The sequence below is a fragment of the Rana temporaria genome, chromosome 1, assembly GCF_905171775.1.
Source record: "Rana temporaria chromosome 1, aRanTem1.1, whole genome shotgun sequence".
Taxonomy (NCBI): domain Eukaryota; kingdom Metazoa; phylum Chordata; class Amphibia; order Anura; family Ranidae; genus Rana; species Rana temporaria.
Genome location: NC_053489.1, coordinates 182,922,768 through 182,946,026, shown reverse-complemented (window position 1 = coordinate 182,946,026; position 23,259 = coordinate 182,922,768). Strand labels below are relative to the sequence as shown.

The following is a 23,259-nucleotide window of genomic DNA, read 5'->3' as shown; positions in this document are numbered from 1 at the left end:
TGGCACACTGGCAATTTTTAGATGCATAGATAAGCATTGGAGTCAGGTTTAGCAATAAAGCTAATTTTCTCACTTGTAATCCTGCACATGGCAGCAGGAGGATCGCTATGGAGGACACAGCAGGAAAGTGAAACACCTGCATTGCTCCCTCATCTGCTGAATGAGCAAGGCATCGTTTCTCACCAGTGATTAAGGCTCCATTCACACTAATGCGTTTTTTGATGCATTTTGCAGAAATGTAGGGAAGTTTTTTTTTAATTTCAATACGTTTTTATTAATATTTTCGATAGGATTACAGTCATCATATATACTTTTCAATAGTACAGATAGCCTCTAGGAGCAATATAAAGCCAAAAAAGCTAAGAAATCTTGTGACGGTAACTACAACAAAATAATATAAATCCTGGAGGGAAAGACAGAGGAAATAATGATTGCTCGCTAGTAGGGAAGTTTTTTAACATGGTTTCCTATAGAACATGTTCACATCAATACTTTTTTGTGCCTCTGCGTTTTTGGATAGGGTCTGGGACTTTTTTCCCCGCAAAAAGCAGCATTTGCATTTAATAGAATTCAATGGACCTGCATCCAAAACGCAAGTACTGCGTTTTTACCGTGATTTTGCCACGGATTGCGTTTTTTTTAACCTGTTTATAGCTGGTTGTTAAAGGAAATGTAAAAAAATAAAAATTTGCCGGCTAAAAAAATTGCAGTAAAATTGCATGTCGAAAAACGCAGCAAGCACCGCAAAAAGCACTGCAAAAATGCTCAAAAGCAACATGCATGGGTGTGAATCGAGCCTAAGGCCTGATTCACACCTATGCATTTTTGTGTGCTTTTTGTATCTTGCAGATCTGCACTACAGTCCATTTAACATGGTTTCCTATGGAACGTGTTCTGTAGTGCAAATCTGCAAAATGCAAAAAGCGCTAAAAATGCATAGATGTGAATCAAGCCTTAAAGTAGTTGTAAACTCTTACATATATCCAGTGAAGTGACTGGCTTCAGGTGATATAAAGAGAATTAAACAAATCCTACAACATAAGTTGCATCTGTCAATCTGCAGTCTTCTCTCCTCTACATCCGTTCAAAGTCCATTTCTTTTTAAAGATTGTGTAAGGCGGCGTACACACGGTCGAACATGTCCGCTGAAACTGGTTCGCGGACCAGTTTCCGCGGACATGTCCGACCGTATGTACGGCCTAGCGGACAGGTTTCCAGCGGACAAAAGTTTCTTAGCAAGCTAAGAAACTTGTCCGCTGGAAACATGTCCGTCGGACATGTCCGATGGTTAGTACACCTAATCGGACATGTGCGCTGGTTATGACGTGTAACCAGCGTCCCGAAATCCCGCGCATGCGTCGCATTGCACTTCCGTGTTTGAGAACGTCGGTGTCTTCTACGTCACCGCGTTCCTTGTCCGCTGGGATTTTGGTCTGATGGTCTGTACACACATCAGACCAAAAGCTCCCAGGAGACATGTCCGATAAAAACGGTCCGCGGACCGTTTTCATCGGACACGTCTCCTCGTGTGTACGGGGCCTAAGGAAAAAGGGGGGCAAAAGGCTTAACTTACATTTTGCAGAGCTCTGAGATCTGATTGGAGGGAATGGACACACACCTTCAAACAGCGCACAGGAACAGAGCTGAGACTGTCAGGCTGGGTTCACACTGGTGCAAATTGGAATTGGAGTGTGAACCAGGGCTAATGGGCAGACTAGAAATAGGGGACAGATGGATCACAGATACAAATGAAATCCTGACATTTGTAACGCTTCACAATTTTACCTATAATTATAAAAAAAAGGCCAGAGTTAGGCTCAATTCACATCTATGCATGTTGCTTTTGAGCGTTTCTGCAGTTCTTTTTGGTGCGCCTTTTGCATTTTTTTTACATTCACTTTATATAGCCGATTGCTAAGGAGTGGATCGGGAAGCCATCCACTGTGTCCTTAACAACCAATGAGTCATCAGCTGTCAGCGGGCTTCCCTGCTTACAGCTGAATGTAAAAATAATAATAATTGCCTGCTAAAAAAAAAAATCACAAAATAACACAGCATTGGGTCCCCACCCAAACACCATACCAGACCCTTCAGTCTGGTATAGATTTGGAGAGGACACCCCCCACATGCCCTCTGGAAGGCTTAGCTCTTTAACAACCAGCTATATACAGTGAATGCAAAAAAAAAGGGGGCAAAATGCAAATTGCGGTAAAAACGCACTACTTGCATTTTGGATGCGAGTCCATTGAAGTCTACTACATGCATAACTGCATTTTGAAGGGAAAAAAGTCCCAGACCCTTTCCAAAAACACAGAGGCACAGAAATGCATTGCTGTGAACGTGTTCCATAGGAACTCTTGTTAAAAAAAATCCCTGCATTTTAGCAAAATGCAAAAAGCATCCAAAAACGCATTAGCGTGAATCGAGCCTAATGCCGCGTACACACGATCGGTCCATCCGATGAGAATGGACCGATGGACCGTTTTCATCGGTTAACCGATGAAGCTGACTGATGGTTCGTCGCGCCTACACACCATCGGTTAAAAAAACGATCGTGTCCGAACGAGGTGACGTAAAACACACGATGTGCTGAAAAAAAGGAAGTTCAATGCTTCCAAGCATGCGTCGACTTGATTCTAAACATGCGTGGATTTTTAATCGATGGTTGTGCCTACTAACGATCGGTTTTGTCCTATCAGTTAGGAATCCATCGGTTAATTTTAAAACAAGTTGGCTTTTTTTTTAACGATGGTTAACTAACCGATGGCGCCCACACACGATCGGTTTTGACCGATAAAAAAGGTCCATCAGACCATTCTCATCGGTTTAACCGATCGTGTGTACGCGGCATTAAACTTGAAAGCATGTCAAAACATATCTATATTATTAGGAGTAGAATCCATAAAATAATTCTTTGTGTATTAATTTTCACATACAAAATAGGGCCAAAATGTATAATCTAATATGCATGTTGTAAATTCAGAAGGTCATTGTGATAAAACTTTAAAGAGCTGACTAAAAATTGTTCAAATGATCAAATAAAGAAAGCATGGTAATAAAAATATCACACATCATGCATCTTGACTTTACACTATTGTTGGATCTATGATCACAACAGGGATTATTGCAGCGATTGTAAATCATCCAAAACATGGTTTTGGTTGTTACATTTCACTTAGAGAACTACATATAATCACTACATATTTTCAGGATATTGCAAAAATATATATATTTTTTGCCAGATTCCTAACATTCTCTGAGTTGAGAAACTGATATTTCAGCATCTCCTTTCTCAAAAAGATCTCTAAATGGGAGGGTCAGCATTCATTAAAATCACTTGAAATGTGTCAGTGTTGCAATGAGAAAAGCATTTCCACCCCTTCAGAAATGGACGACCTTTGGGCCACATTCACATGGCCCGGTACATGCGGCTACCAGATACCAGCGGCAAGAATCAGAGGAATGGGTAAACTAAAAAGTGTAAATTGGCAGTGCTTAAATATACCAAAATATATAGTGTATCATAGGGAAACAATGAGTGAAAGTGTAATATAAAACACAATCAAATCTCTGTATCAATCAATGTGCTATAAAGACCCAAAGGACCTGCCATGGATAGTGGGGGCCCCCATGACGTTTTTGTCCGACTCCTTTGTTTACATTCTGCTGTCAGCCAGTTAGCGAACTGCATAAAGACTTGGCGAGCCATCCATAACCACAGCCAACCGGTCTGTGTGCCTCCATTTGCGAACAGCAGTGGCCACTGTCAGCCTGTCATTAGTTCAAATAGGATGAGTGGCTACTGCTAATCACATGTCCTGTCATTCCAGCTGCGCAAATACAATGTGACATAAAACATTGCAACGATCTCTATTTTATTCTCTAGGTTCTCTGCTATATATATATATATATATATATATATATATATATATATATATATGTGTTTGGGGGGTCTAAGTAATTTTCTAAGAAGAAATACAGATTTTAACTTGTAAGCAACAAGTGTTAAAAAATGTTTAGTCTTTAAGTGGTTAAACTGAGCTCATTTACAGACCAAAGTTCATCCCTTTGATCTAAAAGAACCGAGAGATATATGGTTTCTCTTTATCACAGTTGATAAACATTTATCAGCTGAGTTTTTTCTTTTGACAGCTCTGCTCGGCTCTGCACTTATTTAACATGAATCAGGGAAATACTGTATTAAGATTGTGAGGAGGGTTGAATTGCAATCACAATTACTTGCAGACTCATATCAAAACCATATAAGTGATAAGGGACTATATACAAGATTTTAGTAATGAAAACGGTATTATTAGCAGTAATCAGCATGGATTCATGAAGCATAGTTCCTGCCAAACCAATCTATTAACCTTCTATGTGGTAAGCTGCCATCTAGATAAAGGAAGGCCCATAGACGTGGTGTATCTGGATTTTGCAAAAGCATTTGACACAGTTCCCCATAAACGTTTACTGTACAAAGTAAGGTCCGTTGGCATGGACCATAGGGTGAGTACATGGATTGAAAACCGGCTACAAGGGAGAGTTCGGAGGGTGGTGATAAATGGGGAGTACTTGGAATGGTCATGGGTGGGTAGTGGGGTGCCCCAGGGTTCTGTGCTGGGACCAATCCTATTTATTTTGTTCATAAACGACCTGGAGGATAGGGTAAACAGTTCAATCTCTGTATTTGCGGACAATACTAAGCTAAGCAGGGCAATAGCTTCTCTGAAAGATGTGGAAACCTTGCAAAAAGATCATAACAAATGAATGGGGTGGGCAACTACATGGCAAGTGAGGATAAATGTGGTAAAATGTAAAATAATGCATTTGGGTGGCAAAAATATGAATGCAATCTAGTCACTGGGGGGAGAACCTCTGGGGGAATTAGGGTTGCCACCTCATCCCTTTAAACTGAACACATATTAATTACACAGCTTCTGTGGCTGATTAAGGTGGTAATTAAACTCACTTGGTGCCTTTCCTGCATTAAATTAGCCTCAGAACCTGTGTAATTCATATGTGTTCGGGTTTAAAGGGATGAGGTGGCAACCCTAGGGGGAATCAAGGATGGAAAAGGATCTGGTGGTCCTAGTAGATGATAAGCTCAGCAATGGCATGTAATGCCAAGCTGCTGCTAACAAAGCAAACAGAATGTTGGCATGCATTAAAAAGGGGATTAACTCCAGAGATAAAGCAATAATTGTCCCACTCTATAAGACTCTGGTCCGGCCGCACCTAGAGTATGCTGTCCAGTTCTCCCAGCAACAACTGACCCCCCTAGGAATATAAGACCCCTTCTTCCAGCAACAATAGACCCTTCATCAGCAACAACAGACCCCCAGCAATAATAGATCCCCCCAGCAGGCATCATCAATAGCCTTCAGCACACCCCAGTTCCCCTTGTTATTACATATCTTTAGTGCTGGAGGTGCCAGAACTGCATTCCCAATGAAAAAAAATACCTGGTTGTGGTTATCTTTCCAACTGACTGACCCTATAAAATGCTTATAGTTTAATAGTTTAATTTGATAAAGAGTAACTAAGACATTTACAAGGTCTAGCCAATTGCAGTGATCGTCTTGGATAAAACTGCGAACTGACGCATTGCTTGTCGCCTAATTTACCTTGACACATCCCTTATAACTAATACATGCTCCTTACGCTCAACAGCTTTCATCTTAATTGACAAAAAAAAAAAAGAAATACATAACTTACAATTGAGCACTTGCTGTTTCTGCTCATCCCTTATCTTCCCCATTTCCCCACAATTCCAAATCCAAACATTAATTTTTAATGTAAAAAAAATGCATTTTAGAAAAACTGATGGCAGAGTCAACAAAACAAACCAGGCTGGTGTCAGATGTTAGATTGCCCAAATCTTCTAGAGGCCATAGGAAGACCAGATTCTCTAATCTTATCAATGCAAACACCATAAAGTCGAAGACTTTCAATATTTATTCTGTATATGGTGCTTTTCTCCTGTCTGGTTTCACCTCTGCATGTTTACACTTCTGCTTTTCACAGCTTACTATTATGATAACAGGCTTCTATTTTCTATGAGTCAAGCAAATTAATTAATGTAACAATTTGATTAATTAGACTCATAAAGTGTTTGTAGTTTTGCTGACGGATGTCTATTCCTCATCTTAGGCACAGCTCACTGCCTTCAATAATAAGGTAGCACATATCTGTAACTAATGAAGGCTTGGTTTTACAGAAAGGAAGAAAGAAGCTTGTGTGTCCACCCAAGAGAAGCATCAGTTGCCTGGCTGAGAGTGGATGACCTCCCCAACATACATGGAGAAGACAGATATCAATAGTATAGAAAACACTTTTTATTTTTAAACAAACATGTTATATTTACTTGCTCTGTGCATTTGTTTTGCACAGAGCAAATTCTGGGGTCCCCCGCAGGCACTCCTGGCTCCTCCAAGCCGCTTGCTATGGGGGGCACTCGTGCATGCTTCCTCCCAAACCCATCATCCATAAAATACACAGAGTGGGGCTCCACCCTGCCGCCGCCTCACTGGCTGTGACTGACAGCAGCGGGAGCCAGTGGCTGTTGGAACAGATGGCGAGGCAGCCATCTTGGGAGAGCTCAGCAGAATATCATGCCAGACATGACTCTATATGCCAGGGGTCTCCAAACTTTTCAATCAAAGGGCCACTTTATTGTCCTTCAGACTTTAGGAGGGCCGGATTGTGGCCAGCAGGGACAGGAAATGTCACGGGTCCAGCATCAGTGAGAATAAATATGGCCTCAGGTTTGGTGGTCAATAGGAGGAGGAGTTTCCCCCCCCCCCATTAGTAGGAGGAATAGTATCCCATCCTTGGTATCAGTGTAAGATTCAGTGTGCCATTGTTGGTGTCAGTGGGAGGACTAGTGCCCCAAGGCCTGGATAAAGGCTATCAAAGGGCCACATCTGGCCCTCGGGCCGCAGTTTGGAGACCCCTGCTATATGCCCTCGCTGTAGATCACAACAGGTTTCATATTTACAAATGTTCTGGGAGTGCCCCTCAATTTTGTCGTACTGGGAGGCAGTATTTGCTGAAATTAACCTTAGACTACAACTCACCTTAATACCCACCCCTTCCCTAGCCCTACTAGGAATCTGTCATGTACTTGGGTGTATTCGAACCCGGATGTTCCTGATCCCACAGCTGTAGTCTTACTTGTACCACGGAGGAGCTCTGGAGTTATGACGATGTTCTTTCAGTTTGATGCATTACCTTGGACTCACTAGCCCCACCTGCTGCCACCTGTGGACAATCTACAATCAAAGCAGCCCAAAAATAGCAGCACTTCTTGTCTCTCAGTGCCCATTTGTGTGGACTAGCGCCCTGGGTGTTGTGACTGCTTTGTGACTCTGAATATCATATATGAACTTCTGCCTGAATTCCTGACTACTCTTTAGCCTGCTGATTTTGTACTTCACCGCCAGCTTGTATATGACCTCTGCCTGCCTGACCACTTTCTGGATTTCGATCGTGTACCGCTTTGCCTGATCTGTTGCCGACCTGATTTGTCTGACTACGTTTTTGCCTGAATCCTCAGCACACAAGCTCCACTTTGGACACTACCTATCACAGGAAGCTTACAGAATCCCTGACGATGAACAGTGTCCTCACCATTTGAAGCTGCTTATATCGCACCTCCTGTACTATGCCAAAAAGGAAATACTACTGAAATGGCTACCTTCACAAAGACTGGAGGTGGCTGCTTGGAAGGCGATGGTCAATGCAGCCCTCCCTCTATATAAAATTACCTATTCTAATAGTGGCTGCCATTGGAAGTTCGAGAAGGTCTGGTCACCTTGGACTCCAACCTGAACACTTATGATATAGTGTATATGTTTAATTGTAGAAAGTTACATGATCCTGACAGCACTGATGTCTCAGAAAACTGTTATATTATGTGCCATGTCCTGAAGCTAGATACTACCCATTTTGGTATGTAGTGAGTCCCCAAGGGCTCTATCCACTCTCGACATCTCTAGTTGAGTTGTACTATTCAATGCATATGGCAATGCTGATGTACTGACTTTTAGTTTTGCATAACTTGTAATATGTATTCTTTTTCAACAAAGCACCACTGTTTGTAAAAAAAATAAAAAAATCATGCCAGGGTCAGTTTTAGACAGTAGCCAATTAACCTACCTGCTTGTCTTTGGACTGTGGCAAGAAACTGAAATACCTGAAAGAAATCCACGCAGGCACAGGGTGAACATGCAAACTCTATTGCAGATAACATCATAACTGGGTGATAGAAGGCAGAAGTGTTAACCACTAAGCCACTGTTGGTGGTATTGTGTTATCAGCTCTGTGAGAACATTAGAAGAAACACCAGATTTGTTCACCGGTTCAGGTGTAAATTTTTACTTGAGTTCGCATCTAAACCAGACCCAAATTCACACAGGACCCTTTTCAGAAATATACTGTTGCCTCCCCGGACATGTGCAAAACGGCTTCATTGAAAGCCGGTTTGATTTATGTAATGCAAATTGGATGCGCTTATAACACCTAACCGAGCCTAATGCAGCGTTCACATGATCAGGCTTTTGCACGGCCAAATCACATCGGAATTCCGACGGGATTCCATCGGAAAAATGTAGAACATGTTCTATATCTAAAGTCTGATGGAATTCATTGGAATTTCCGATGAAAAAACTCTGATGGGGCTACACACGATCAGAAAATCTGATGGAAAAAGTCCATCGAATATTCTGATTGTGTATACGGGGCATAAGAGTATTTGTTATCCTACACTCTTAAGACTGTTACTGTTCAGTTTCGGTAACTTAAATGTGAGTAACAGGATTGTTAGGCTATGAGCATGATATTGATTCCAATAAAGGAGCAAGAGATTAGAATTATTGAAAAACTGTCAAAACTTGGATCTAGAAGCAGGTTCCTACCTCTGCTGCCTATCTGCAATACCACTGCAAAGGGAGAGGCTAGTGAAGTCCCCATACTAGAATACAATATAGCTAAAATTTAACAAGAAAACTTTTAAAGGCTGAACCCTGGGGAAAATAAAAACATTCATTCTTGTAGTCCAGGGACAGAGGCACTGCAAGGGTAAATTCATTTAACTCTAGGGGGGAAAACTGGCCACAGAAGGATGGAAATTCAACCAGTTCAGCAGCGACAGGTCGGATTTCGATCCATGTGTGCTTGCTTCCGCTTGAGAAAAATCGATCTAACAATCAACTTCTCTCAAATATTTAACAGGAAGGTTTTTTTTTTTTCTGGTGCTTAGAGTTTGGCTTTAAATAACTACATTTCCCAGAATTCTCCACCAGACATAACATGCTGCCACTAAACTGAGCAAGCAGTGTTATCTTTACGCAGACATTTGCATGATATGGTTGTAGATTTGTGTGACTGCCTTAACGCTTATGCAAAATGTGTGAGACTTGACAAGTCTGAGAAGTGTAAATGCAAATAAGGAGACAATTAGAGGAAATATTCCCAGCTGTTTCAGTGTCAACTAAGGACTACAAAAAAATATTTTCAAATTATTTAAAAAACAAAAAAAAGTTATCATGCCATGTGAAGACTTTGCTCAAAACTGAAAAAACAATAGTTGCTACAATGCAACATTATTACTTTAGAAGAACACCTCCATCTATATTGCGCCCAGGTTATTTCATGCACACTAATGGTTTTTTTAAGCTCCTGTTATTAGCATTTTTTTTCTACTAGAAGCTAAATAGTGTTATCCTATGTGTCCATGCATACTTTAGGCTATTAGCATTTTTTTAAGCTTCAGCGTCTAGGAGCAGAAAAAAATATATGTTTTTGTAGAGTTTTTTTTTTAGAGCGTTGGATGCTCCTGCTTGTAAATGCTACTAAAATACAACTAACAGCTTGTTTTGAGCTATTTTTTTCTTCCGCCCATGGTGCCAGGGATAGCCCATCCACGTACAACTCAGGGGTTAGCAACAAATGAGGGATCAGTCCAAGGCCGCCACACCCTCTCATACTTCATAGGACACCCTCTACTTATGTACGTCAATTTATACAATGGGAGTACTGCGTTAACCGCATTTTCCAGTTCACTTTTTTGGTTCGCAGGGTTTCAAAAAGCACCACGTAAAAATACAATATAGTACATTGTCAGAAAACAGAAGTATAAGACATAGAATGGGTGTGGGTATTGGCAAACAATGCTGAAACCACTAAACATTTTGCAACATTTCACAAAAAGATGGCATCATACATACTGAAATGTTATGGAGAATCACAAATCTCTATTATAAAGCTCTCTGCACTATTAACATTAAAGCTAAGTTTAAGTACCCGCCAGTGTAAATTTTGGCAACAAATTCCGATTTTGTTTTAGTCTTAGGACTAAAATGGCATTTTAGTCTTAGTCCTATTTTAGTGTTCTGCAATTGTTTTAGTATTATTCATATTTAGTCGACTAAATCTCCAGTACATTTTAGTGGACTAAAACTAATTTTAGTTGTCTAAAATCTAATGGGTGTAATTAAATTGTAATGCATTAGTTAACTTTTCTTTACAATTTCCAAACTCATATACTGCTGGAATGAAAAATCGAATATGCTATTATTTATGGTATTGAGGTATGAACATGCACTACAGACCAGTGCTAATTTTGAAGTGAAATTTCAATTTAGTTTTAGTCTTATGCTGTGTACACACGATCTGACCTTTGTCCGACCAAATTCACATCGGAATTCCAACAGAATTCCATCGGAGTAAAATAGAACATGTTCTCTATGTAAACTCAGATGGAATTTATCTGAATTTCTGATGGAATTACTCCGATGGGGCATACACGTGATCGGAATATCCGATGGAAAAAGTCAGTCTGACTCGTGTGTACAGGGCGTCTTTTGACTAAAATGGCATTTTAATTTTAGTCCCATTTTAGTCTTGATTAAAATGCCATCTTAGTTTTAGTCGTATTTTAGTAATCTCAATTGTTTTAGTTTTAGTCGTAATTTAGTCGACTAAAATAGTATTAATTTAGTCGACTAAAATGTTTTAGTAGACTAAATTAACACTGGCGCCCGCTATCACTGCCGGTCCTCTGAAAAGCGCTCAGTTTGCATTTCTGGCATGGCCCTGAGCCCAGACAATTTTAGCTGTGTGTGCATGCACTATCTGCACTGGATTAGATGCTTGGAAAGGGCAGGAGAGACATTGAGAGTCTAAAGACCCCCAATATCTCAGAAAAAGAGTATCTGTCCCTGGCCAAAGCTTTCACAAGGGGATTGTTCACACCTTATGATAGCAATAAAGTTGAATGAAAAAAAGTGTTAAAAAAAAACCTTTAAAAAAAAAAATTAAAAGCACCTGTCTCTCTTTCTTATTCGCAAATGTAAACACGCACACATATGTAAATAGTGATTGCACCACATGTGTGATTACCACGAATGTCAGAGTGAGAGCAATAAGTCTAGTGCCATAGCTTACGTTTATCTTTAAACTAAAAACCTGTAAAAGAGTTACCTATGGACAATTTCAGGTACTGTAGTTTGTTGAGGTTTCACAAGTGTGCACAGTTTTGAATCTTGACATGTTTGGCATATATTTACTCAATGCATCATCATACTTAAAATGTTATCAAAATGTTGGGTATTGTTTTGTGTTCGTGTGCACCAAAATAATTTTTAGTATATTTTTTTCTACATATTTGTGTTTGGCAAACAGCTGTGAAAATATCATGTGACATAAAATGTGGGTTGAACAAAGAGAGAAAAAAAATTAATTATCCAATTTCCCCACTCGATGTAGATGGGGAAATACTTCCCACTGAGCTACTGTATTCTAACAGCGGGGAGCCTTCCTCAACGTCAGAATACAATGATCAGTGCTGCCAGCTACAGCTGGCAGCACTGATCAATCGGGAAAAACCTGACATCCTGGTTGAACAGAAAACTGATCGGTAGATCGACTTCTGTACAACCAGCCTGCCCATACATGAATCAAAATTTGGCTTGTCCCTGCAGAACCAGCCAAATTTCAATCCACGTATAGCTGCCTTAAATTCTCCTAAGACAAAAGAAGAATAACAACTCTTTAATATTTTTGCTGCCTGTGTCCTTATTGGACAGATTTCTCTATATTTTAGAAAGTTATGTTAACACATTCCATGCATTTAGTTAAATTGCATGTAACGAGACCCTTGCTCGCTCGGTTCCACTCTCCCGACACTCCTCTGCTGCTGTTGAAACAGATTGCAGATCGCAACGTCTGATGGTTCGGTCATCCAAGGCTCTGGGATTCGAACTACAGCTATGTGCCGTTCGAAATCCATCAGAACAAACACCAGGCAGGCTGCATGTAAGTTCAAACAGGAAACTCTTTTATTGGATGCACACAACACACTTTTATACAGCAGTTTGAACACCCCGCCCCCAACAACCGCTTTCCTATTGGTCAATTGTAAAGTACATTGTAGTTCTCAATTAGGTCCTCTTAGCCATGCAAATGAGGACTTGAAACAGGGTCAGCAGGGATTGATCCGATAGCTTGAATAGGAGGACTGCTATGTGTAATGAGACAGAAGCCCCAGGGGGCAATCAAAGTACACAAACAGCCAAACACAGAACAATGCTTTTCCTCCAGACCATGGAGCCGTCTTGGGGGGGGGGGGTGTTAGCCTTAAGACAGGGCAGAAGACCCCCCACTGTGTAACATATTTAAACACTTCAGCATTCCAAGATCCATGACACTGCACATAGCTGTTTAGACCATACTTCTCTTGTGGATCACAGGACTGAACTTACTCCTGTGACCCAGAATCCGCTGACGCCAAAGAGCTAGTCCAAGCTCTAGAAGAATCCAGACAATAATGTTAGGATTCACGCAGATGCCTCACCGACAGCTAGCTCAGCTTCTTTAAGAGCTTTAGCTAAGAGCCTGAGCCACCCACTCTCTTCCCAGCCCGGCACTGCAGTGAGTGGTGAGTAAAGCCCCATACACACGGGCAGAATGTCAGTACAGAAAGTTCCTTACACAGACAGAAAGAGCTGCAAAGGCTGGGACAGTTGTAATGATGGGTAATTTTAACTACCCTGAAATTGACTAGCATAATGGCAACAGACAAAGGGCGTACATTTGTAAAGCTAATACAAGACAGCTTTATAGGACAGTTTATAGAAGCCCAAACTATAATGAATGCTCTACTGGATCTGTTAATCTCAAACAATGTTGAGCTCATTAAAAATTTTGATATAAAAGAAAATCTGGGCAGCCGTGACAATAATATGAATTAATTTAATTGAGATGTAAACAATGAGCACATACTAGAAAGACCAAAACACTTTATTTTAGGAGAACACATTTTCCAATGCTGAGGGCTGCTCTCCAAGACTTGGATATGAGGAGATACTGTTATCAAGGGACAGGCTTCATATTGATCATATGCAAACAAATTGCAAAATATATTCCTGTGGGCAATAGGAAGTATAACCTATGTCAGTGATGGCGAATTTTGGCACACCAGATGTTTTGGAACTACATTTCCTATGATGCTCACCTACACCGCAGAGTACATGAGCATCATGCGAACTGTAGTTCCAAAAACATCTGAATGCCAAGGTTCGCCATCACTGACCTATGTCACAAAAAATAGGAAAATGGCATTTCAAATATTTAAAAAAGGAAGGATTTTTATTTATTTTTTATATTTGAAAGTTAAAAGGAATATAACAAGATATATAAAAAGGAAATCAAGAGCACACAAATTCTAAAGGAACAACAGGTTGCGAAAGAAAGTATTGCCCTTTACACACGATAGGTTAGTCTGATGAAAACGGTCTGATGGATTTTTCCATCAGTTATCTGATGAAGCTGACTGATGATCAGTCGTGCCTACACACCGTCAGTTAAAAAAACGATCGTGTCAGAACGCGGTGACGTAAAATACAACGACGTGCTGAAAAAAATGAAGTTCAATGCTTCCAAGCATGCGTCTACTCGATTCTGTGCATGCATGGATTTTAAAATGATGGACGTACCTACAGATGATCATTTTTTTCTATAGTTTTTTTATCCATCAGATAATTTTAAAACAAGTTCCTATTTTTTTAACCTATGGATAAATAACCGATGGGGCCCACACACGATCGGTTGGGTCTGATGAAAACGGTCCATCAGACCGTTCTAATCAGACTAACCTATCGTGTGTACGCAGCATAAGACAAACACTCGAACATTCTTTATATATATATTACTATACGTACCTGTAATATATAAAATTAAAATGAATAAAATAAATAAATAAAATTAAAATGAATAAAATAAATAAATAATAATATTTTGGTCCTGTCAACTTAGATGCGTTGCAAGTTCATGGCATCTCCCAAAAATGTACAGAACAACCACTCCCTAAAACACCACTTTGGCAGCACTGTGGAAAATCTCCAAACAGCCAACAATCCAACAGTGGCTCAGACAGGGAGAGGATAGCAGAGTGATGGAAAGTCTTACCAACTCATTGAAAAACCACTCACTCCAAATTATTGACCACGTTGTATTACTGGATGGAATATACCTGCACAGACTAATTGAAACAACTGTTTACAACCTAAATAAGATTCCTCCCCTTTACCTTCTCGGTTTTCTATCAGGTTTGTGGGCTTTCCCTGTGTTATTCCCACATTTACTGACAAGGAATGTTTTTTCGCCTTTTCCACCTGTTTTCCCGCCCGCTGGGGGAAAGAGGTTTAATCTAAACATAAGGAAAGGCTTCTTCACACTAAGAGCTGTGAAGATATGGAATAGACTTCATCAGAGAGACGAGTTCTAGCCAGCTCAGTTGATTCTGGAAGACTCATTTCACATTGGCGTGTTTTTAAGGCGCTTTTGGGCTAAAAATAGCGCCTGTAAAGTGGCTGAAAAATGGCTCCTCTGCAGACTCAGTGTGAAAGCCCTTGGCGATGCGCTGGCAGGACGTTAAAAAAACTCCTGCAAGCAGCATCTTTGGAGGGCTGAAGACGCGGTGTACACCGCTCCTCCACTACTCCTGCCCATTGAAATTAATGGGCAGCGCGGCCAAACCACCGGCGCTTTACGGGTGGCCAAGCTACAGGTATCCAAGCACCGATATGTTGACGGCCACCATCTAAATATATAGACTTTTGGATGTTTAGCATTTTGGAGATTCAAGCTTCGAGCTACAAAATACTTAGGTGTGTGTGGGGCCTACTGCACTTCAGCAAAACAAAATATGCTGAAAACATAGACAGACCTCATAAATTTGAATAAATATAAGCCAGTGTGACCAAATCTATACCAATGGTAATCTTAAAGGGGTTGTAAAGGTATTTTTTTTTTCACCCTAAATAGCTTCCTTTACCTTAGTGCAGTCCTCCTTCACTTACCTCATCCTTCCATTTTGCTTTTAAATGTTCTTATTTCTTCTGAGAAATGCTCACTTCCTGTTCTTCTGTCTGTAACTACACACCGTAATGCGAGGCTTTCTCCCTGGTGTGCAAAAAGCCTCTTGAGGGGGCGAGCAGGAGTGTCAGGACGCCCACTAACACACAGCTCCTTTCTCGATCTGCAAAGTAGAGTGTGTCCTGACACTCCTGCTCGCCCCCTCCCCCCTCAAGAGGCTTTCTCCACACCAGGGAGAAAGCCTCGCATTACGGTGTGTAGTTACAGACAGAAGAACAGGAAGTGAGGATTTCTCCGAAGAAATAAGGACATTTAAAGGCAAAATCGAAGGATGAGGTAAGTGAATGAGGACTGCACTAAGGTAAAGGAAGCTATTTAGGGAAAAATGTTTTACCTTTACAAACCCTTAAGTCTTTTGACAAACTATAGTATGTGCATGGTAATTACATCCTTACAAGGCTCCTTGGGGTGGCATGTACCAATATAAGACACCTATTCAGTTATGCAAACAGAAGAGACTATGTGCAGTGAACAGTAATCCTGATCGACTAATCAGATTTCAGTTTCCTGACTGTTCTGCATATTTCTCTTTGAGCTACCGAATACGCTTAACATACTCACTGTGATGGACTTTAAGGAGCCCTGAAGCTGGTCCACAGGCCTAAAGCTTGCTGTGCTGGTAGCACAGAAGGCTCCAGTCTGCTGATTCAGAGCAACGAAGCACATGTAACTTAATCATTCACTGCAATGCTTAAAACGAAATGGCCGGCGGAGACTAAACATAAAGAAATCATCCGCAGCAGAAGGGTAAGGGTTAAGGTTTCAAGTAAACTAGCTAGCAAGATGAAGACAGAAGACAGATATGACAAATAGATGCTGCACATTTTTTCACAGGCCACCCCTTATTCCACAGGGATTTCATTTACTATGCCGAGAGAAGATGGGAGGCTGCTAATTTAACAACAAGCACACCTAATCTGAGGTTTGCAATGCATTACCTTGTGTTTGCCAAGCTAATGCCCCACACGGGATGCACCCAGTCCTTCACTGCAGGCTTCATCGTCATCACTTGCCATCCTTGACTCTCTTTGCTTAGCAGGCGTGAGAAGCATAACGAACCATGCATGCCACTGAGAATGCAAGAGCCATGCTCAAAAATAGAGACAGAGAACGAAGAAAGCCACAAAGAAAAAAAAAAAAAAAAAGCAGATTAATTTCTCTCATCTCCTGAAAGAGCGTAGAACTAAGTTGCCATGGAGAAGAGAGATGAGGCTGAAGAAGATGCAGGGATATGGTAGAGTTACAAAGCAGCCATCACACACATCCTGTACCCGTGATATAAACGTAGAGCTTGTGGACACAGTGACTAATAGCAGATGGGCATGGAATGCTGCTATTTAACTGCTCAGCTGAACACAGGAGGCCATCAAAGCACGGCACCAGAGGGAACACCTTTTCCTACATTGCTCAATGTGAGGAAAACATGCATTACATAAACAGACAGCAAATATTTTCTTCTACACCAATGTATGTCTACTCTAAACCCCAGCATGCACTAAAAACTGGCAGCTAGTATGATGCATCTGGACTTGTAGTCTATCAGCAGCTGGCAACGTGTGGGTTGCTCAGCCCTAACTAAATCTGGCCACACACAATTAGATTTCTTTTGTTCAGACTCCATGCGGAACAAAATAAATACTACAGATTCCTCCATCCAAACTAAACAGCGCAAATGGTCAACTATATCCTGCCGATTATTGTATTCTGACAGCCAGTGCTTGCGGCTGTCAGATTATCTGAGCAGTGCCAGCACCTGGTTGCAGTGCCGATCCTGACCTCCCTGGGGCCCTAAGCAAAATGACATGTCACATTAAAGTTGAGAAGCGGGGGGGCTGCCGAAAATGACATGTCACATTAAAGTTGAGAAGCGGGGGGGCTGCCGAAAATGACATGTCACATTAAAGTTGAGAAGCGGGGTGGAGGGGGGTGTTCTGCTGTCGGAAATTACATCCTACATTAAAGTGAGAAGCAGGGGGGGGGGTTACTTCTTACCTCTTCTCCCATGCAAATAACTTTTTACCAGGCGGGGCCTCTAGTAATTTGGGGGGGGGCCCTCCACAGCTTTGTGGGGCCCTAAGCGGCTTGCATAGTGAGCCTATAGGGCGGATCGGCCCTGCCTGGTTAGATGTAGTCACTGTCCGGCCAAAAAAATTTCCAACCGGTTCCTTCGACAAAAGTTAACCACTTCAATACAGGGCTTTTATACACACCTCCATACCGGGCCTATTCTGGCACTTCTCTCCTACATGTACAAATCATAATTTTTTTGCTAGAAAATTACTCAGAACCCCCAAACATTATATATGTTTTTTTAGCAGACACCCTATGGAATAAAACGACGGTCATTGCAACGTTTTATCTTGTACGGTATTTGCGCAATAAATTGTTTCATGAATTAAAAAAATAACAAAACAGTAAAGTTAGCCCAATTATTTTGTAAAATATGAAAGATTAGGTTACACCGAGTAAATAGATACCTAACATGTCATGCTTTAAAATTGCGCACACTCATGGAATGGCGCCAAACTTCGGTACTTTAAAATCTCCATAGGCAAGGCTTTGAAATTTTTTACAGGTTACCAGTTTAGATTTACAGAGGAGATCTAGTGCTAGAATTGTTGCTGGCACTCTAACGCACGCGGCGATACCTCACATATGTGGTTTAAACGGCGTTTACATATGTCGGCGGGACTTGCGTGTGAGTTCGCTTCTGCGCGCGAGCTACCGGGGACAGGGGCGTTTTAATTTTTTTTATTATTATTATTTATTTATTTTACATATTTATTTATTTTTTTACACTTTTTTTATTTTTTTATTACTTTTATTCCTATTACAAGGAATGTAAACATCCCTTGTAATAGGAATGTGTGTGACAGGTCCTCTTTATGGAGAGATGGGGGGGGGGTCAATAAGACCCCACATCTCTCCTCCAGGCTGAAAACCATGAGATCGGTGAAAAAAATTCACTGATCTCATGAATACTGTGGCTTACAGCCGCAATCGCGGCTTTGTTTACTTACGGGACCCGGGCGTGACGTCATCACATCGCGCCCGAGTCCTCCGACGGTCATAGAGATGACTGGTGACCATCTGGTCACCAGTCATCTCTATACTTCCTGCCAGCGCCGGACGATTCTTTCTCCGGGCCCCCGATGGCACGGGAGAGCCCGGAGAAGCACTGGATGGCGGCGGGAGGGGGGGATGTCCCCTCCCGCCGCCTGTAAGAACGATCTAGTGGCGGAACCGCTGCTATGATCGTTCTTACGTTGTGCAGAATCGCCGGCACAAGAGATAGATATCTGGATGATGCCTCTCGCTGCAGGCATCATTCAGATATCCCCCTTCAAAGTCCAGGACGTCATATGACGTCCACTCTGGATGGTAGAGACACTTTGTGGACGTCATATGACGGTGGCTGGTATGGAAGTGGTTAATAGCGGAAAAAATTTGAGCAGTGCATAACAGTCTTTAGACTAAAATATGTTCATGCCAATATATTCAAAATATATATGTTGAGCTTTATTATAATGATCACTTACCACAGAGGTCATCATTCCACTGAGAGACTTACTGCAAGATCTACTTTAAAGTAGAACTTAAAGGCAAAACCTTTTCCCCCCCATTTTGGATTGAGTAAGGAAGGGTCATAACCCCATCTTTTTTTCTTTCTGTGTCCCACTGGAGACCTTTCTCTTTACTTCCAGTCCCACGGCTACTACAGAAGTGAGAGGAAATCCCTCCAATTTGAGGGAATCCCTAGTTCTCACCAGAACTAGTCCTCACAGGAAGATTTCCCCTTTATTCCTGTTCTGGCGACAACCCAAAATTTGGGAATTTGTTTTCACTCTCACCTCCGGCGATGACGGTAAACAAGATAAGGGCGATTCTCCCGAGCTTGACAGGTGTTTTAATACCTATCCACTATAAAAAAATAAAATAAAAGTGGTTTGTTTCTAATTATACTTGCTTAAACACTTTATTTAAAGCCATAATTAAAGTTCTTTAACATTTAATTGTTTGTGACCACAATCTGGAAGTGGTATCCAAAAAAAAAAAAAAGAGTAGTAAGAGAGAGGTAAGGACTCACCTACACTAGGCTCTTAAACACATGCATTAATGTGCCCTTTGAAGGCCCTCTGGTGCATCTTCAAGGACCTTATTCAGAACCTTTCAAATACACCTAGAATAATAACATTATGATGTCCAGGCAGTTTCTCTAGGGGCTCATGTTGACAGACATTCTTTTCAAATGCCGTGTTTGCTATTCAAATGCATGTGTTTGAATGGCAAATACGTTTGAACAACAAAGGTTGCATTTGACCTGCTTTGCTATCAGTTCAAAAACACCTCAAGAGGACATGCTGCTCCCAAAGAAATGAAGTGCAACACAAAGGAGGTCCAATGCAGTTACTGAACTGCGATGTGTATAGCTCATGTGATTTGTCTGACCTGCATTTGACATGGGTTACAAACACATGACAAATGCAGGAAAAAAATGCCCACTGACATGAGCCCCACCCAACAAGGATTATGGACCTCCCACCTCTATTTTAACAACAGATTTAGAATTTATGATCTGTGTGTAAGGCTGGTCATAAATATTGTTTTCTTTGATCAGCCACTGGGCCGAGGACTGGAGGAGTTTTATATTAACCACTTGCCCACCGACCCATAGTCAAAATACGTCCTGTTTTTAAAGATGGATATCTCGGTAACAGCAGCAGCTGCTGCCACAACCAAGATATCCATCTCTTCAGTGGGCGGTTCTGTTAATGATAACGGCGGTCTCAGCAGCGGATTCGCCGCGATATCGCCGTTATCGGTGGTGGAAGAGGGCCCCCCCTCCCGCCGCTCTCCCGCGCCCTCCGCCGCTTACCGGAGCCGTCGGTAGCGGCGGAGGCGATCGGGTCTGTTCGGCAGCTGTGTGGGGATTGCGAGTGAGGGAAAAAGCGCCCCCACCCGTCCCCATAGCTCTGCTGGGCGGAAGTGACGTCAAACTGTCAGTCCCGCCCAGCCTCTTAAAGAAACATTTTTTTTTTGTCATTTGAAAAAATGACAGTTTCAATGTATTTTTTTCTTTTTTTGCATTTAAGTCTAAATATGAGATGTGAGGTCTTTTTGACCCCAGATCTCATATTTAAGAGGACCTGTCATGCTTTTTTCTATTACAGGGGATGTTTATTTCAGTGTAAAAAATTATAAACTAAATAAAAATAAATAAGAAAACCAAAAAAACTTTTTTTTAAAGCGCCCCGTCCCGACGAGCTCGCGCACAGAAGCGAACGCATACGCAAGTAGCGCCCGCATATGAAAACGGTGTTCAAACCACACAAGTGAGGTATCGCCGCAATCGTTAGAGCGAGAGCAATAATTCTAGCCCTAGACCTACTCTGCAACTCAAAAAATGCAACCTGTAGAATTTTTTAAACGGTAAAAGTTTGACGCCATGCCACGAGCGGGCGCAATTTTTAAGCGTGACATGTTGGGTATCATTTTACTTGGCGTAACATTATCTTTCACAATATATAAAAAAATTGGGCCAAATTTATTGTTGTCTTATTTTTTTATTCAAAAAAGTGATTTTTTTCCAAAAAAAGTGCGCTTGTAAGACTGCTGCGCAAATACGGTGTGACAAAAAGTATTGCAATGACTGCCATTTTATTCCCTAGGATGTCTGCTAAAAAAAATATATAATGCTTGGGGGTTATGATTCATTTTCTAGCAAAAAAATTGTGATTTTTACATGAAGGAGAGAAGTGCCAGAATAGGCCCGGTGGGCAGTGGGTCACTATAGGATTTTTTTTTCTTTAAAATAACAAACATTTTATACTTACCTCCACGTCTTTGGGGGTCCCTCAGCGGCTGTCTCTGATCCTCCCCGCAATTACTCACCACATTCATGCGAGAGAGCCATAGCCGCTCACTGTATCACTCGGCCCCGCCCCTCGGGGGGCGCGCCGCATCACTGGATGTGATTGACAGCAGCGCCAGCCAATGGCTGCGCTGCTCTCAATCCATCCGCTCTAGCCAATCAGCGGCCAGGCTGAGCAGCGAAGAGGATCTCGGGATCAAGCGAGGGACTTTGGAGGGGTCAGGTAAGTAAAACGGGGGGGCGGCATCTTCAGATGTTTTTTTCACCTTAATGCACAGGTGTCAAACACAAGGCCCGCGGGCCGAATCCAGCCCTCAAGGCCATTTCATGTGGCCCTTGCACCTCTCCTGTAGCTGCAGGAGAGCTCCAGCCCTCCTCTGGTCCTACTCCAGACCCTTACTTTCTGCTTTCAAGCAATAGATCTATCTTCTTCCCAGCAGCTGCATAAGGAAAGGGGGGTGCACTGTGATTTAAGGGAGGGTGGAGGACTCAACTTCTGATGGTGGGGGGGGGGGCTCTTGACATGTAATGTAAGGGGAGGAGAAGCGATGGAAATCTAATCTTACAGATACAACCGGCCCTTTTGAGGACAATCATAATTCTGATGCGGCCCTCCATGAAATTGAGTTTGACACCCCTGTAATGCATAGATTGCATTAAAGCGGAGTTCCGGACACAATTTCACTTTTTAAATATAAATACCCCTGTAATACACAAGCTTAATGTATTCTAGTAAAGTTAGTCTGTAAACTAAGGTCCCTTTTGTTAGGTTGTTACAGCATATAGACACTTTATAAAATAGAAATTGACTGGGGCCATCTTAAGTGTGGGCATCATGAAGCCAGACTGTATGACTTCCTGGATTTCAGCCTTGCAGATCTCACACATGCTCAGTGCTGCACAAGCAGTGTAATGGACAGTACAGGTGCTGAAACCTGATCTGAAACCTAAGTCACATGATTCTTCGAGACTGGGGAGTGCACAGGGGAGTGTACAGACTCCTGGAAAGTTACACCCACTACATTCCCAGGAGTCTGTGCGGTGTAGGTTAGGAAGCTTAAGCACCTAGGTGCAGGAAGAGGGAAGATTAACTATTCTGCCTAGCAACAACACTTTGAAGGCATCTAAAAAAAAATAAAACATTTCTTAAAGGGCTAATGACATTTTTTTAAAACTACTGATGTAATGTTATATTTATGGGTGGAACTCCACTTTAAGGTGAAAATTTTTTTTGGTTTACAACTCCTTTAATTAAAGCGGAGTTCCACCCTAAAAATGAACCTTCTATTAACAGCTTGCCTTCAATGTAAAAAAAATAATAAAAAACATGTTTTACTCGCTTCTATCTGGCTGTTACTAGGCAGATTTCGTAATCTGCCTAGTTCCTGGTCCTAGGTGGTTCAACTTCCTGTCCTAAGACCCCATTGCCTCCTGGGAAATGATGACACTCATTTCCCAGGAGTCTCTGGGCATTACTGTGCCTAAAAAAATTGCCCAGCATGCACCTCTCCCTGAAAACCAGGAAGAAAAAGGAACTGGGCTTCACATGCCCACACATATGATGGATACGGCCACAACATAAGCTGGAGGATATAAGGCAAGTGTTTGCAATGATTTCTGGAACAATTGGGGAGCTATTAACCTCCCTGGCGGTATGATTCTTTCAGAAAAAACATGCTGAAAGCGGTACCATTATTTGCAAGGAAATTTGGCGTTTTATATTGTAGGTCTGTAATTTTTAGAAATAACTCACTTAAATCTGACCAAACAAGATTCTAATAGGCATCCTGTGTATTACATTTTTTTAAAAACAAAATTATAAATTATAATATAATAAATAATTATAAATAATTATAACAAATAATAATATAATTATAATAAAAATTATTCAATAATGTAATCAAATTAAAATCACTGAAATTTGCTCAGTTGCAGAATTGTTGCTGTCATTA

At 41.5% G+C, this 23,259-nt stretch overlaps 1 protein-coding gene across 14 annotated transcripts in view; it reads right to left on the bottom strand.

Moving 5' to 3' along the window:
• The window catches only part of PITPNM2 (phosphatidylinositol transfer protein membrane associated 2), a 439,829-nt gene that overhangs the window by 290,321 nt on the left and 126,249 nt on the right, over positions 1–23,259 (bottom strand). Inside the window, exon 1 of one of the 14 annotated variants that reach the window (XM_040347303.1) lies at positions 16,374–16,513. The exons of the other annotated variants lie outside the window; for them this stretch is intronic. The gene's annotated coding sequence lies outside the window, so the exon portion shown is untranslated. Of the gene's footprint in view, positions 1–16,373; positions 16,514–23,259 lie in introns of those variants that run through there. 14 annotated transcript variants of the gene reach the window in all.